The sequence below is a fragment of the Pseudophryne corroboree genome, chromosome 9 (genome assembly GCF_028390025.1).
Source record: "Pseudophryne corroboree isolate aPseCor3 chromosome 9, aPseCor3.hap2, whole genome shotgun sequence".
NCBI classification, from domain to species: Eukaryota; Metazoa; Chordata; class Amphibia; order Anura; family Myobatrachidae; genus Pseudophryne; species Pseudophryne corroboree.
In genome coordinates, this window is record NC_086452.1 from 132,343,387 (window position 1) to 132,360,870 (window position 17,484).

A 17,484-nucleotide genomic window follows, 5' to 3' on the forward strand; every position below is an offset into this window, starting at 1 on the left:
GATTACACGGTATTATTAACCTCAATAACCATAATTTCCACTCATTTCCAATCTATTCTGAACACCTCACACCTCACAATATTAGTTTTAGTCCTAAAATTTGCACCGAGGTCGCTGGATGACTAAGCTAAGTGACCCAAGTGGCCAACACAAACACCTGGCCCATCTAGGAGTGGCACTGCAGTGTCAGATAGGATGGCCGATTTAAAAAAAAGTCCCCAAACAGCACATGATGCAAAGAAAATAAGAGGTGCACCAAGGTCGCTGGATGGCTCTGCTAAGCGACCCAAGTGACCGACACAAACACCTGGCCCATCTAGGAGTGGCACTGCAGTGTCAGTCAGGATGGCACTTCAAAAAATAGTCCCCAAAAAGCACATGATGCAAAAATAAATGAAAGAAAAAAGAGGTGCAAGATGGAATTGTCCTTGGGCCCTCCACCCACCCTTATGTTGTATAAACAGGACATGCACACTTTAACAAACCCATCATTTCAGCGAAAGGGTCTGCCACACGACTGTGACTGAAATGACTGGTTGGTTAAAATGTAGTGCTCTGATTTCAACAGATTGACCACCCGTGAATCCTGGTTAAGCGAATTAAGGGCTCCATCCACAAGTACCACATGCCTAGCGGAATTGCTCTGTTTTAGCTCCTCCTTCAATCTCTCCAGCTTCTTCTGCAAAAGCCTGATGAGGGGAATGACCTGACTCAGGCTGGCAGTGTCTGAGCTGACTTCACGTGTGGCAAGTTCAAAGGGTTGCAGAACCTTGCCCAACGTTGAAATCATTCTCCACTGCGCTTGAGTCAGGTGCATTACCCCTCCTTTGCCTATATCGTAGGTAGCTGTATTGCCTTGAATGGCCTTTTGCTGCTCCTCCATCCTCTGAAGCATATAGAGGGTTGAATTCCACCTCATTACCACCTCTTGCTTCAGATGATGGCGGGGCAGGTTCAGGAGTGTTTGCTGGTGCTCCAGTCTTCGGCACGCGGTGGCTGAATGCCAAAAGTGGCCCGCAATTCTTCGGGCTACCGACAGCATCTCTTGCATGCCCCTGTCATTTTTTAAATAATTCTGCACCAACAAATTCAATGAATGTGCAAAACATGGGACGTGCTCGAATTTGCCCACATGTAATGCACGCACAATATTGGTGGCATTGTCCGATGTCACAAATCCCCAGGAGAGTCCAATTAGGGTAAGCCATTCTGCAATGATTTTACTCAGTTTCCGTAAGGGGTTGTCAGCTGTGTGCCTCTTATGGAAAGCGGTGATACAAAGTGTAGCCTGCCTTGGAACGAGCTGGTGTTTGCGAGATGCTGCTACTGGTGCCGCCACTGCTGTTCTTGCTGCGGGAGGCAATACATCTACCCAGTGGGCTGTCACAGTCATATAGTCCTGAGTCTGTTCTGCTCCACTTGTCCACATGTCCGTGGTTAAGTGGACATTGGGTACAACTGCATTTTTTAGGACACTGGTGACTCTTTTTCTGAGGTCTGTGTACATTCTCGGTATTGCCTGCCTAGAGAAATGGAACCTAGATGGTATTTGGTACCGGGGACACAATAACTCAATAAATTCTCTAATTCCCTGTGAATTAACGGTGGATACTGGACACACATTAAAACCACCCAGGCTGCCAAGGCCTGAGTTATCTGCTTTGCAGCAGGATGACTGCTGTGATATTTCATCTTCCTCGCAAAGGACTGTTGGATAGTCAATTGCTTACTGTAAGTAGTACAAGTGGTCTACCGACTTCCCCCCTGGATGACGAGCAGCAACAACAGCAGCACCAGCAGCAGTAGGCGTTACACTGAAGGATGCATCGAAGGAATCGTAGGTAGGAGAGGACTCGTCAGACTTGATAGTGACATGGCCTGCAGGACTATTGGCTTTCCTGTCTAAGGAGGAAATTGACACTGAAAGAGTTGGTGGTGTGGTTTGCAGGAGCTTGGATACAAGAGGAAGGGATTAAGTTGTCAGTGGACTGCTTCCGCTGTCACCCAAAGTTTTTGAACTTGTCAATGACTTCTGATGAATGCGCTCCAGGTGATGTATAAGGGAGGATGTTCCTAGGTGGTTAACGTCCTTACCCCTACTTATTACAGCTTGACAAAGGCAACACGCGGCTTGACAAATGTTGTCCACATTTCTGTTAAAATAATTCCACACTGACGAGGTGATTTTTTTTTTGTAATTTGACCAGGCATGTCAATAGCCATATTTGTCCCATGGACAACAAGTGTCTCCCCGGGTGCCTGACTTAAACAAACCACCTCACCACCAGAATCCTCCTTGTTAATTTCCTCCTCAGCGCTAGCAACACCCATATCCTCATCCTGGTGTACTTCAACAGTGACATCTTCAATTTGACTATCGGGAACTGGACTGCGGGTGCTCCTTCCAGCACTTGCAGGGGGCGTGCAAATGGTGGAAGGCGCCACCTCTTCCCGTCCAGTGTTGGGAAGGTCAGGTATCGCAACCAACACAATTGGGCTCTCCTTGGGGATTTGTGATTTAGAAGAACACACAGTTCTTATCTGTGCTTTTGCCAGCTTAAATCTTTTAATTTTTCTAGCGAGAGGATGAATTCTTCCATCCTCATGTGAATCTGAACCACTAGCCATGAACATAGGCCAGGGCATATTGGCAAGTTTACGCTTCTCATCAGATGCTTTTAATTTTGGAGTTACACCACTTCACTCCACAAGGACTCCAAACATTAACCAACAGCCAAATAAGTCCCGGGAAATGACCCCTGAGGAAGGAAACATTTCCGAAACACGTTGGAGTTTGGAGGTACAGGGATCCCCACTATCCCGTACATAAGGAGTAAGATCTTTTTTCCAACTTACCCATTTTCCAACAGCCAAATAAGTCCCAGGAAAAATTTGGAAAATGGGTAAGTTGGGAAAAAGATCTTACTCCTTATGTACGTGATAGTGGGGATCCCTGTACCTCCAAACACCAATGAGTTTCGGAAATGTTTCCTTCCTCAGGGGTCATTTCCCGGGACTTATTTGGCTGTTGGTTAATGTTTGGAGTCCTTGTGGAGTGAAGTGGTGTAACTCCTGTTTTTTCTTTTATGTATTTTATATTTTTTTTATAATAAAAATGCTTTTTATGGAGCTGTAATGGTCCAGTCATAATTTTTGTGAGGAGGAATCCCTGGATATATGTGGAGAGGCTTAGTGTAGTCACAAAGAAATCTTTACAAGAACATAGGGCTCGCATTATTGGTGAGTGAATTTTCATATGACCCTATGATGTCTGTTCCCTAGGAAAAAGATACCTTTATAAGAGGAAATCTCACTGTACGTCGGTGAGTAAGGTACATCCGACAAGCAGGAATTACATCAAATCATTTATTGATTGAATACTTGAATTCTCTACACAAACAGCGCTGTTGGACCACTCCTTTTGTGTTTGTGTCTCTAGAATTTGTCAAGTGGTTGTACTCTTGAGAGTTTGGACCTCAGCTGCAGTTTGTTGTTTAAGGCGCAAAGGAAACATCAATCTGTTTTTGTTTTTGCTATATATTATATACTGGTGGTCAGCAAAATTCTGCACTGTCCTCCTACTATATATACTGCGCACAACTAAAATGCACCACAGGTATGGATGGATAGTAATCTTGACGACACAGAGGTAGGTAGAGCAGTGGACTGCTGTACCGTACTGCTATATATTATATACTGGTGGTCAACAAAATTCGGCACTGTCCTCCTACTATATATACTGCGCACAACTAAAATGCACCACAGGTATGGATGGATAGTATACTTGATGACACAGAGGTAGGTAGAGCAGTGACCTACTGTACCGTACTGCTATATATTATATATTGGTGGTCAGCAAAATTCTGCACTGTCCTCCTACTATATATACTGCGCACAACTAAAATGCACCACAGGTATGGATGGATAGTATACTTGATGACACAGAGGTATGTAGAGCAGTGGCATACTGTACCACACTGCTATATATTATATACTGGTGGTCAGCAAAATTATGCTCTGTCCTCCTACTATATATACTGTGCACAACTAAAATGCATCACAGGTATGGATGGATAGTATGCTTGACGACACAGAGGTAGATAGAGCAGTGGACTACTGTACCGTACTGCTATATATTATATACTGGTGGTCAGCAAAATTCTGCACTGTCCTCCCACTATATATACTGCGCAAAACTAAAATGCACCACAGGTATGGATGGATAGTATACTTGATGACACAGAGGTAGGTAGAGCAGTGGACTACTGTACCATACTGCTATATATTATATACTGGTGGTCAGCAAAATTCTGCACTGTCCTCCTACTATATATACTGCGCACAACTAAAATGCACCACAGTATGGATGGATAGTATACTTGACGACACAGTGGTAGGTAGAGCAGTGGACTACTGTACCGTACAGCTATATAATACTGGTGGTCAGCAAAATTCTGCACTGTCCTCCTACTATATACTACAATGCAGCATAATTATGGAGCATTTTTCAGGCAGAGAACGTAGATATTTGCAGCACACTGAGCACAGATATTTGCAGCACACTGAACACAGAAACTGAGAGAACGCTGCACGTCCTCTCCCTATCACCTGCAATGCACTAGTGAAAATGGCGGCAACGCGCTGCTAATTATATAGAATACGAATCTCGCGAGAATCAGACAGCGGCATGATGACGTTCAGGCGCACTCAGGTTAACCGAGCAAGGCGGGAAGATGCGAGTATGCCTCGGAACCATGTAAAATCGGTTAAGTTCGGGGAGGGGTTCGTATCTCGTGGAACCGAACCCGCTCATCACTACTAATAACCTGACAAGATTCTTGGGTTTTTCTAACAAATTGATATAGCTGAAATAACTAATGGATGTTGATTTTGAGTCCCTTATATTAGAAGGATTTGATTGATTGTTTAGCAATAAAGTATAAGCCTAAGCACCATTCTTACAATTTAACTTGAATGAATTGGAAAGAACTAATCATACTCTTGGGATAAATTACCTTTATAGAATTAAAATTGTGTGAACATTGGACATATAGATTGATTGTTTGGTTATATGTGCCAAAGAACTAATTTTTGGCAATTTATGAATTAATTATTTGATACCTATAAAGTGCCAGACCTAATAACCAATTAATGACCAATGCTCCAGTGTGGTGTTTTATAGAAATATTTTAATGTACTAAGTGACACCGGCCGTGTGTGTGTTTGTTTTATCTGTAATTGGTATGTGATATGGTGGGGAAATGTATGTTTAATAAATATCAATTGTAAGTAAGTTTCTAGCATTACAGCGCTTCATTAGTTGTTTTTTCTTCTTTTTGATTATGGAGACGCAGTGATCTCCTATTTTGAAGCTGCAGTTTACTAAGGATCCTAAATATTAATTTATAGGTTTTTCGCATTCCCTGAGGAGTCAGCGCCTGGTTTATTTTTGTTTTATTTTTACCTTGCAATATTTTTAAATATATAGAAAATATGAATGTATATAATATACTGGATATCAGGACAAGGGCCATTTCTATATACTTTGGCTCCCAGTATGAACAGTAAAAAACGTGTATCCTCCATAGTCATTCTAAAATGCGCCCCCAAAGACATTCTAAAATGTGCCCTGCCCCATAGACATAGAAAAGCAATTTTGTGCATGCCCTCACTAAAATGAGTGTAGTCTCCATAAAAGGGGCATAGTCTTGCAGGAAAAGACTACCTTACACACTAGTTTTCGACCCTGCATCAGCAGACCTTGGCCACCACAGGAAAGAAAAAAATTCTACCATATTAAGCACCACACAGTAATGTCCCTTGCACCATATTATTCCTCCTGTACTATATTATGCCACACACCGCGATGCCCGTGATACATTGTGACTTAAACTATGGCTCCTAAATCTTCTAATAACTTTTAAATTATCTGCCCATTGCCAGGGGTTTCATGCTCTGGGTTCCATGCTCGTTGACTGAGGTTTAATGCTCTGGGTGTCGTGCTCATTGTCAGAGTTGTAATGCTCATTGCCAGTTGTTTCATGCTCTGGGTGTCATGCTTGTGGCCTGGTGTATAATTTATGTTGCCAGGCGTTTCATGCTCTGGGTGTCATGCTCATTACCAGGGATGTGTAATGGTTGTTGCTAGGGATTTCATGCTCTATGTGTCATGCTTTTTGGTGCCACCACTAAGTGCCTCAAGCCTGGCGCCGCCAAGCCTCCGCAGTGGTGAGGGCTTTAGTTTACACCAGTGGCTCCCTTATATTACCTGCTCCCGCTCCTCCCGGCCTTAGTGCTCCGCTCACTGGGTAGTGTTTCATGAAATGACATAGTTGTATCATGATGTCACAATGCAACTGCTTCATTTTGTGAAGCTCTGCCCAGAGTACTATGGGTGGGAGGAGGGGGAGCAGATAATAGCAAACAGCAGGTGTTACAGTGGGCACCCCTTGTGATCACACGGCTCGCCCGCAGGTAGAAATGGCACTGATAATGATAGTTGTAATATTACATTAAAAACAAACATATATTCTGCAACACATCGAAAAGATTGTATAAGATGTATACCTGCAGACACAATTTTTTGTTACATATGTTTTATTAATGATAAGGTCTCATTTCAAGTATTGGAGGACATTTTAAAGACTTTTAGGCAGAGCCAGACCTAACTAATTTGGTGCCGTAGGGCTTAGGCAAGATTTTGGCTGGTGCACCCAGCAGATATTTCCACCCCCATGCTTAGTGTTTATATGCGGATACAAAAAGCACACACACTGACCCCGTTACTGCCCACCACCTAGCATCATATATTTCCCCTTCACTGTTCACCTCACAATCACACTTACTTCTACCCTTACTGCCCGCCTCACAGCACAAACCCATCCTCTCCCCTCAAAGCACACCTCACAACACAGTGCTGTATCTAAAGAATGCATTCTATAGGGCATATTCTCAGCTTACAGCACAGCACATGATGCTCTCCCCTCAATGCACACTGCTGTAACAAAAGAAAAAAGGGACAGATTTTAGGGGACAGGCCCTTATACCCCCACATCAGAAGGCATTCTATAGGCCACATTCTCCACTTACAGCACAATTCTCCATGCTCACAGCATCTCTCTCCCCTCACTGCACAGAACCCTGGTATTCAGCCATCTCACCAGATAGTATTCAGCCATCTCACCACTACCACTCTGACCACTCTATCCTTGATCCTCTTCAATCTGGCTTTCGCCCACTCCACTCCATTGAAACTTCTCTGGTCAAAGTTGACAATGACCTGCTTTTGGCCAAATCCAGGGGTAACTAATCTCTGCTCATCCTCCTGGATCTCTCTGTGGTCTTTGACACAGTGGATCATCCTCTCCTCCTCCACACCCTCCAGTTAATTGGCATCTCTAGCACTGTCCTTGCCTGATTCACCTCATACCTTGCTAACCACTCACTCTCAGTGTCTGCCTCTGGCTCCACCTTAACCCCTTTCACCCTCCCTGTTGGTGTCCCTCAGAGTTCTATCCTTGGCCCCCTTCTCTACTCCATGTACACCTCTTCCCTGGGTGCACTCATATGCTCCTTCTGCTTCCAATACCACCTCTATGCAGATGATAATACGCAACTATAGCTCTCCTCTCCTGATCTCTCTCCCTCTGTACTCTCTTGGATATCCAGCTTCCTCTGTGCCATCTCCTCCTGGATGTCTGATGAATGCTGCCTGCAGCTCAACTTGGACAAAAACAAACTCATCATCTTTCCCCATCTAGAGTCCACTCCCCCAATATTTCTATCACTGTTGACAACACTATCATTTTCCCCGTTCCCCAACTCTGCTGCCTTGGTATCACTCTTGACTCCTCCCTCTCCTTCACTTCCCACATCCAATCTCTGGTTCTGTATACCCTCTATTGTTCTAAGTGTGTTGTATGTAAAGCGCTGCAAAACATTTGTGGTGCCTTAAAAATAAATTGTAATAATAATAATAAACAACCCCAACCCCGTCAGAGCATTTATATCCACCACAGCATCCCACACCCAGTACAGAACCCCTCACCCAGTACCTTTCTACCAGCGCAACACTCCTCCTTCATCACTCATATTATGGACTGACAGTTGACTTACTTAATTCTCTAAAGATATTAGGTACCAGCAGCAGTGGACATCTCTGTTTTTTCGGTTCTTTTCTGTTCACAGCTGGACTTGATGGCTGTAGTGCAGCCTACCGGATGCGGACCAGTGAAGTATGACTCCTGAGCTTTGCAAAGGCCCAGGACTGCCATCAGAAATTGTGTGGCACCGGAATGACAAAATAGGCAGGGACACCCCTCCCCTCCCCCAGGCAAAAAAGTTAAATAAATATAAATATATACAATATTCTTTAAAAGAAAAAATCTATATCAACATAAAGCAAAACCATCTTATACCCCTTGCACCATATTAAGTCCCCACAGTAGGGCTTCTGACACCAAATTATAATGAGTTGTGCACCTTTGACCTTCTAAAAAGTGAAAACAACGATCAGAAAATTGTGATCAGACATCAGTGGATGAATTTGATTATAGAGTATGTATGCCAGTATGTCGTAGAGGCCCTGTGTGTCCACCTCCAGTCCTTTCCTTTGTAATATAGCAAGCCCCGGGCCCCCATCTCAGACTGACAACAATCACACAAAGTCACAAACACATATATTATATACTTACAAATCCGTCCTCCTAAGCGTCCTCTCTCCTACTCTGTCTGTGTCTGCTGCTCCTGTCCTGAGCTACGGCTCCTCTTCTCTTTACTGACTGGCGTGACATCATGCCGTGCCGTGCGGCTCCAACAAACTTAATCAAACAGCAAGCTGCCTTTTGTGATAGGCGGCGGGTGGCGCGGATCTGCGGTAGGCGGCAGCAGGCAGAGGGACGTAGCCCGCAGCCCTCCAATGACAGCTTCAACAGCCACGGTCAGTCCCACCAGCAGAGATCTGCGGCGGGTGGAGGGGAGTAGCCCAAGGCCTGCCGTTGCCAGCTTCAGCAATCACGGTCAGTCCAACCGGCAGCATACACCATCGGGAATAGCAACAGCGGGATGTTTGAACAGCCCAGGCCCTCCACTCTCTGTCAGAGTGGCCAGGCAGCGGTCAAGTGTACACAGGAATTGCCCTTGATGGCGGCCCTGCAAAGGCCCATGGGAGAAGTTGCTGTGTCTGGTCATGTGGAGCAGCCCTCTTGTTGGTAAACTTGTTCAAATGTTTATCAACTACAGTGAGCCACATATACAGTACAACATTGTCCCCCTGCTACTGTGATTATATACTGCAGCTGGAGGACACACATTTACTCCTTCATCACGGGCTACACAATATGGATTAAAGTGTCAGAGACTGACTGAACTATCCTGATAGTCTCCACCTAATACCAGCAATAGTGGTAACTATAATAAATATATGTACTTATTGCTTAGCCCTTTGGGACTTCCAGGGAATCCCTAGTTTTATGCAATCTGTTTATTTATAGAGCTATCATACACTTCTGTCATATAGCTCATATGAATTTTGTTTTTACCTTTTTTCATTGTTGTACTTTATTATATGATTTTATATACTATTAAATATCTGTGTTTTTATTAAGGTTGTCTCTGTGATTCTGAGCCCTTACACAGTCTGCCTTGTGTGACACCCACCTAGGCAAGTATCATAAAATCCTCACTAGATGTCCTCCCATCTGGTCAGTGGGCAGCAAGATTGTGTTACCTGTTCATTTGGACAAAATTCCTGTGGACTTTTCATCTGTGTGTGGTCCAAACATTTATGGTTGAACGGACTCTATAAATATTGCACTTAAATCTGCTGATACTCCTTCGGACCAACGCTAATTGGATCTCACCCTGGCAAATACCTCAGGACAGGTAACTATACCCACATATTTGGACAATGCCATTAGTCAATTGAGTTCATCCAGGCCTGGCACCACTTCTACACAGGACATTTATATTTAACCCATAGGAACAGACCATAGAAGGGGGCACAAAGGACACAATTTTTGCACCCATTTGTGATTGATATATACCTATACCCACTTGTGACTGTTATCCTGTTGATTATGTGATTTTAATATTTGTGTACTTTTAGTATTAAAAGTGGTAAATGATTTATTAGCACACTGTGTTGCTGACATGTGTACCTAAATGTATGTTCATTAGATTTGAGCGCTTTTTCTTTTATATATAAGTTTTCACTAAAACATTTAACACAATACAATTCAGTTCTAATACGCTCAGTCATAAATTATACCATCTTCTGCAAAGGATTTAATTTATATCACTGGGACACTTCAGTGAAGCTTCCTCTGGTGCAAAGATGTTTAAATGATTATCACCCTCAGCAACAATTTAGATTAGCATCCCAGAATTAATCATTTAGAATAGACAGACATAGATGCTCTTGACAGACTTATCACATTAACTTATTAACTTATTGCAATGTATAATAACGATTATATTTAGAATAATCATATACAAGAGGGGCCCAAATTACCTCTATAAGAAATAGAAAGAGTTCTGAGTGGACTTATTCCAAATAGTCTATTTCCTAAGAAACAGTGTGAATTCTGATTTGGATAAAGTTACCAAGAGCTTAAAGAATATTGAATACCGCTGACTCTGTCTATCCAGGCAGTTTACTGATTTTCTCTTCTGTAGACATTAAATTTACATTGTAACAATTCTCCGTCGGTTGGGTAGCAAATATAGCCTTTGATGATTTTAGTATCTTGCTGACTGATTCCTGGAGAGCCTCGAGCTTTATATATCTACAGGCAATAGCCTATTTACAGGTTTACTGGATGGTCTATAACTTTGTTCCTTTACATAACGTGGTCACTGACAGCCATTTGCTTTATTAGGTATAGCTTTTGTTATGGACCCACTTAATACAGCTGTGCCTATTTCACTAGTCCATGAGCTGCAGCTGTCAATTAATAGTAATAAGCTGTTTTATATGTGCACCAACTATTTATCTTGAGCAACAAGCAGCTAATTCACATTGTACTTAACTATTACTCAAGTAGATCAGTGTCTAGGCTGCTTCTGTCTGCAGCATCCAATCTTTTAAGCTATGTAGAAGTCTCTCTTTGTGTACATGGCAGCCAGCACCTATTTATTAATTACACATCTTGCTGCACCCTAGTGTACAAGGTTGGTTATTGTGACATCTGGAATAATGGATAACTAAAACACATGGTCTGTTCAGGGTAATTTTCTACAGGCCTCTCCAGTGATTCAAGGGATGACCATCTGTGCGTCAGTAGCAGCTGTTATCCTTTCTTGTTTCCCTACTATGACTGTTGATGCGGCTATCTTCAGTTACGGAGAACGGCACTGTCTCTGGTAAAACCACTTCTCTTGCTTACAGCCTCCAGCCACCATCTCTCCTCTAAGATGGCTGCTCAATGACCACCAGCTCTCACACCAGCCAGCATGAGCCAGCCTCTCCCTGACGCTGCATGTGATATCTGTGTATCCAGTGCACGGGTGAGAGTTCCCATTCACCATGTGCTAGCTCTGTAGCTCTAATCATACTGTCACCAATGATGCTCTGGCTCCATTAAATGTATATAAAGGCAGTATTTACAAGTAAATGAATGGCTCCACTCACCTTGAAGTACATGAAAGCTGGAAGTCCAAGCTGGAGATCTTGAAGTCTGAACATGATGCGCTTTCAATACACTGATATTTTGTAAGTAATAAATGAGAAAAAAATGGCTGTGTTGGGTGTTTTTAGTTAATAAATTACTTAAATATTTAGACAATGTGTACTTGATGTCCAGGCATGCTGGCACTTGTGGTTCAACAAGTGACACATGTATGTGTAATGTGTATGTAAGGAATTATCTTTACCTTATTGATGTTTACATTTATCCCTGAATGGAGAAATATTGGCACACAAGGAATGTTTAGTTACTGCCAGCAAGATTTAGAACAGTATTTCTGTACATTACGTACACCATTGGTTGGACACATTCCAGCAGATGATGACATGCTCATGTTTTTGAAGTCAGAGACTTTTAATAGTATAAAAGCAGAAGCCTTTTACTGGCTGCCATATACACTGTGTGCTGATCTCAGGTATTCAACATGATGCTCATCACAGTGTTTATGCTGGTTGCTGTAACCCTCTCTCAGAGGACAGGTGAGTATGTAATAGGAATAAAACATCATCTGTAACTGCAAGTTTATTATTGATATATTTTTTTAATGTTTGTCTTTTACCCTCTGTAGATATTATTATCTGTTTAATTACTGTATGACATATTAGGTGCTGATTCCGTTCCTGATCCAAAGTGTGTAGCGCAACCTGGGGATAAATCAGCATGCTTGTCACTTACGTTTGTAGTAAGTAGTATTGTATTTATATGAAATATATACATTGCGTCAGTCTTCATTACCTCTTCTCACCCTCCCTCCCTTCTTGCACTTATCATCTGCCCCCATTCATCTCATGCACACTATTAATGTCTTTTCATGCTTTCCAGTAGATCCTCCTTTCCATCTCATTTATTTTCTATCTTTATTTTCCTTTTATTTTGTCACGTGAACTTTTCTAAATATAATATACTAGCTTATGTTTTATTTCTTATTGTATTTTTCAATAGAAAACTGGAAAACTGGTTACAGCACTTCAAAGCTTCCTCTGTGCATGTCCTGAAAATGCGGTACTGTAAATAAGCTGATTTCTATGTTTTACATTATCAGTGATAAATACAGATGAACACAAAAACAAAATTCACAACCATGAAGCACTTGTATTCCTGCCAGTATGCCCCATTGGAAAATTAAGACACCTATTTTTGGATGAGACCAAACCTCTTTTTTTAAACAGAATAGGAAGAGTGAAAATAAGGAATTTCCATAATGACAAGTTTAAACTTGTAATTAACAAGCACTTTATTGCTTTAGATCTGTGATTCTCAAAATTAGTCCTCAGGGTACACTTACAGTCCAGATTTTAAAGATGCTTAAGCAGTGATGTTTTATTTATACCCCAGTCAGTCTGAGTATACCATCTGGGAACAAGCATGGATTGCTGTATAATCTGGACAGTTAGGGCACCTATAGGAACTAAGTAAGAGAACCACTGCTCTATAGCCATAGTTTACTATTTAGGTGCAACTAGGTGCAATTAGTTTTGACTTTGTCAGCACAGTATTTTATATGTGTGTGTGTGTGTGTGTGTGTGTGTGTGTGTGTGTGTGTGTGTGTGTGTGTGTGTGTATAATTTTTTTTTTTTTTTTTATGGATGCAAATTATCCATGACTAGAAAAGCAGGGTGAAACAGACTTGATCACAAAACACAAAATATGCCATTAGCCAAAATTATAGAATGGAATGAAAGTGAATGAAATTCTCTATACCTATCCCTGTAACTTGAAATAGAAACAAAATGAATCTTTATCAAGGACCATTCACACTGGTGCTTTAAGATATTTGCAGTTTCTATTACAATTAAATGTGTGTACTGTATGTGTGTATATACACACACAGTATGTGTATACATACCCCTTTGCATATTAATGCAATAAACATAAAGTCCTACTAGCATTTTTTTACTTACGTATTATTCATATTTTTTACAGGGTCAAGCTTTCAATTTCCAAGAATTTAAAAAATTGTATTTTGCGCTGAAAGCTGAACTTGTAAGTAAATGTTTCTGCATACATTTATTAACATGAATAATAATATGATTGGTACATGTGGTAATACAATGGATTTTTTCATGAAGGAGTCTTACTGTGGAGGCATTTAATCACTTCATCATGCTCTAGATATTCCCCATTGAGAAACAGCAATTTTCAACAAAAATATTTACCCAATTTGCCCAGTGACAATGTTAGAAGTACGGCTTCAGGGTAATCTACTGTACATCTGACAGCAGCTGACAGGTCAGTCACTGATAGGTGCAGAACATACGCTGCAGATAAATAATGTATGAGGCTCCAAACACTCAGGACAGTACTCAATGATATAATTATTGTGAGACCACATGGTTTCCTGTGAGCAATGTGGTATTTCAAACTGCCCCACTAAGCTGTACAGCATGTTATATAGCTCAGTGGGTAAGATATATATATATATATATATATATATATATACAAAGTAGAGGAGTTCCATTCAGCATATATACATTTTGTGTGCATAACATTTTGGCTGTAATAACCCGTGCAATATAGTGGAAGGAAAAAAGTGACTATGAAGTTTCAGGCCATATGGGACAGTAGAACATTCACAGTTGTGGCATTTTACCATGGGCGAACTGCAAATCTCACAACGGATGTGCAGCTGGATAATGACAATGCTAAGTGTATGATTAGAGTAGGTTCATTCCATATGTATAAATGTATCCTTAATTACAAATCCCTTTTGGGTCATTTGGCACCACTAACAATCTCCACCATGCAAATACCAGACGTTCACATTGTTTCTTGAAATTAGCATCTTATTTACATCACAGCTGCACACAAAGTTGCTTATAGTGTCCCTGGCACTTAGGTTTTTTATTGTTATATATATATATATATATATATATATATAGCCTAATCAAAGGAGGCAAAGCCATGCACCCATAAAAAAAAAATACAGAAAAATGTGTATTTTGAGCACCTCCCTGCCCACACTGCAGCATGTGATGGGCTGAGGAGAAGATCTGCAGCTGCTTTTTCCAGGTAAGGGATGGGGACCTGGGCCCCCAGTGGGCCCCTCCATCAGACCTGGAGCCCGGGTAATTAGTACACATCCCTACCTCTTGGCACCCCTGCCTGTGTATGCATTGTACTTTTATCACATCAGTTATGTGAAGAGGATGCATGTTATGTGGAAATCTAGCTTCCATAAAGGCCCCTTGGTTTCTTTAAAAATTGAAAAAATATGTGTAATGTGATCACATTTTGAGCAGAACTGCTTGTGTGACTTCCTATGTAGGAGTGATCAGCTAGGTAATAGTAAGTTTAAAAAAGTGTTGACTCTGAATTTGTGATCTATTTGCAACATTGTGATTGTCCTAAATATTATGCCGGCAGAACAATCAGGCATTTAAAACACATTTTTTGGAAAATCACAGAAATATTTTGTGTAAGACTCTAAAGCTGGCCATACACCTAAAGCTTTATTGTGCGATCTGGCTGGTTGGAATAAAAATCTGGTAATGTATAGATGCAAATGACAATTGAAAATTTGCTCCTAAATTATGTAAAACTGACAAAAATGGTCCTTCAGACAGTTTGGTTAAATCAACTGGATTTAACCAATTTGTCTAATTTACCATTTTTGTCTGTTTTCCAGTGTTTGGGAACAAATGGTCAATTGTCATTTGCTCTCATGCATTACCAGATTTTCATTCTAACCAGCCAGATTGGACAATAAAGCTTCAGGTGTATGACCTGCTGAAGGTCCTAATTCAGACCTGATCGCTCCTCTGCAAATTTGCAGAGATTTGCAATCAGTCACCACCCAGACAGAGTGAAAATCCGCCCCATGCAAGTCTGCGTATGCCGGGTGAAAAACATTGCATACGCCGGTCAGCTGCAAATCCAGTCTGTGTGTATCCCAGGACCTAGTCCTACAGTGTGAAAGAAACAGGCTGATCGGGGCAGGAGCTGATGTCACACACCCTCCCTGAAAATGCTTGGGCATGCCTGCGTTCTTCCTGACACTCCCAGAAAACGGCCAGTTACCGTCCCCAAACATCCACTTCCTGTCAATAAAACCTGTGAATGCCTAGTAATCAAAAAAGATGCCGAATTCTTTCACAGTTCGGCTTCGCATATGTGCATTACGATACATACACATGCACAGTTGAACGGTAATTGGCCGCCTTGCGAATTTGCACAACAGAGATCCTGTCTGATTTAGGCCCTAAGTCCCAGTGTGCTTTAGCATTTTGTGGACTAGTCTAATGGAGGATACTTATGGCATCTGAGACTGATAGGGACTGATTATATTCCTGCTACTAGTGGCATATCTATAATGGGTGCAGGGTATAAAGTGTTCATGGGCTCATGTGTCCACGTGAGGCCCACACTGCACACTTTGCACCCATTTATTTTATACCCAATTTTCTGGAGTCCCACAGTCAGTGTCAGAGCTGCACAAATCATAGGGAGAATGGCACAATGGCCATTTTCGTGGTGTTTTGTGCATTCACAATAGGAAGAGTCTACTAGTCCTCACTAGGGTGCTGCTGGTTAGAGAGTATGGTGTCCAGATGGAGACTGCACACAGACCCCTTCTCTCTTAATGCGTCCTTACCTGCTACTGTAAGAGTGGATAGATTCAGTAAGTTGTGTCGGCAGGGCTGTAGACACCGGGCACTAGGGTCACCAGGGGATCCTAGCGCTGTCCCAGAGTGTAGTGCGCATGTGCAGATCTCCAGGAATATGGTGTGGTGGCCATTTTCCCAGAGATCTCCTTACTGTACATGTGCAAATCTCCAGAACAAATGTCACCACCCCATTTACCGGAGATTTACTTAGAGATGCTGCAGCCAGCGGTGAACTCCGGAGAGGTGAGTATTGCACCCATTGTAAATACTTCAGTGGTGATGAGAAGATCAATAGAAGAATTCATTTTACATTTTTTGTTATTTGAAAGATAATTTAAAACACCTATTAAGGTTCTAATATACAAATATGTTACAAATCTTCCTTAGATTCTGAACAATCTGTTTTCTTCTAAGTGTCTTTTAGGATCATAACAATGTTGCAGTTGCATCTTGCAAAGGGATTGCTGAACAAACATTTTACATAGTATATGAAGAGAGACTATGGTTAATAAGTTCAGATTAGTGGTTAAGGAAACATTGTTTTGACAGATATGTTGTATTGGTTCCAATTTTTGTCCACAAATTATAGAATGAGAATCACTTAGGGATCCCCATCTATCATCAATAGTTACAGTAGCAACCATTGATGGTTTGTGGTTGAGGATGTTACCATTATTAGGAGAGGTACACATATTGTGATGGAAGACTGGTGGTGGCGTGTATATGCTGTGGTCTGAATAACCGTAGTAGCCAAACATTGATGGGTGCTTTGATATAATGCAGCAATATAGTTTAGACATCGATAGACAAGCAGTACCCACTGCTGGTCCTCATAATTTGTGTCAATTATATTTGTGAATTTAATATAACAATGAGAATATAATATTGATGAAAAGTGAGGTCAAGTCAAGAGTGGTCATTTTGTTTAATTGGTTCGCACATGCCTTTCTTTTATTTCCATATTTTAAAAGTGTCTTCTATTTTGTGTATAAACAAAGACAATTATTTTAAAAGAATGCTGTACAGCTACATATTTATACTGAAATAATGGAGAAGAATGGTTCTGGGATGCTGCATATATTACTGACTTACTGTACTTAATATTACATTATTGAGCAGAATTTTCAGAAGACAGATGTAAAGTAATAAAATATGTAATGATATTTATTGTGAAAGTATATTTTACTTATCATTTC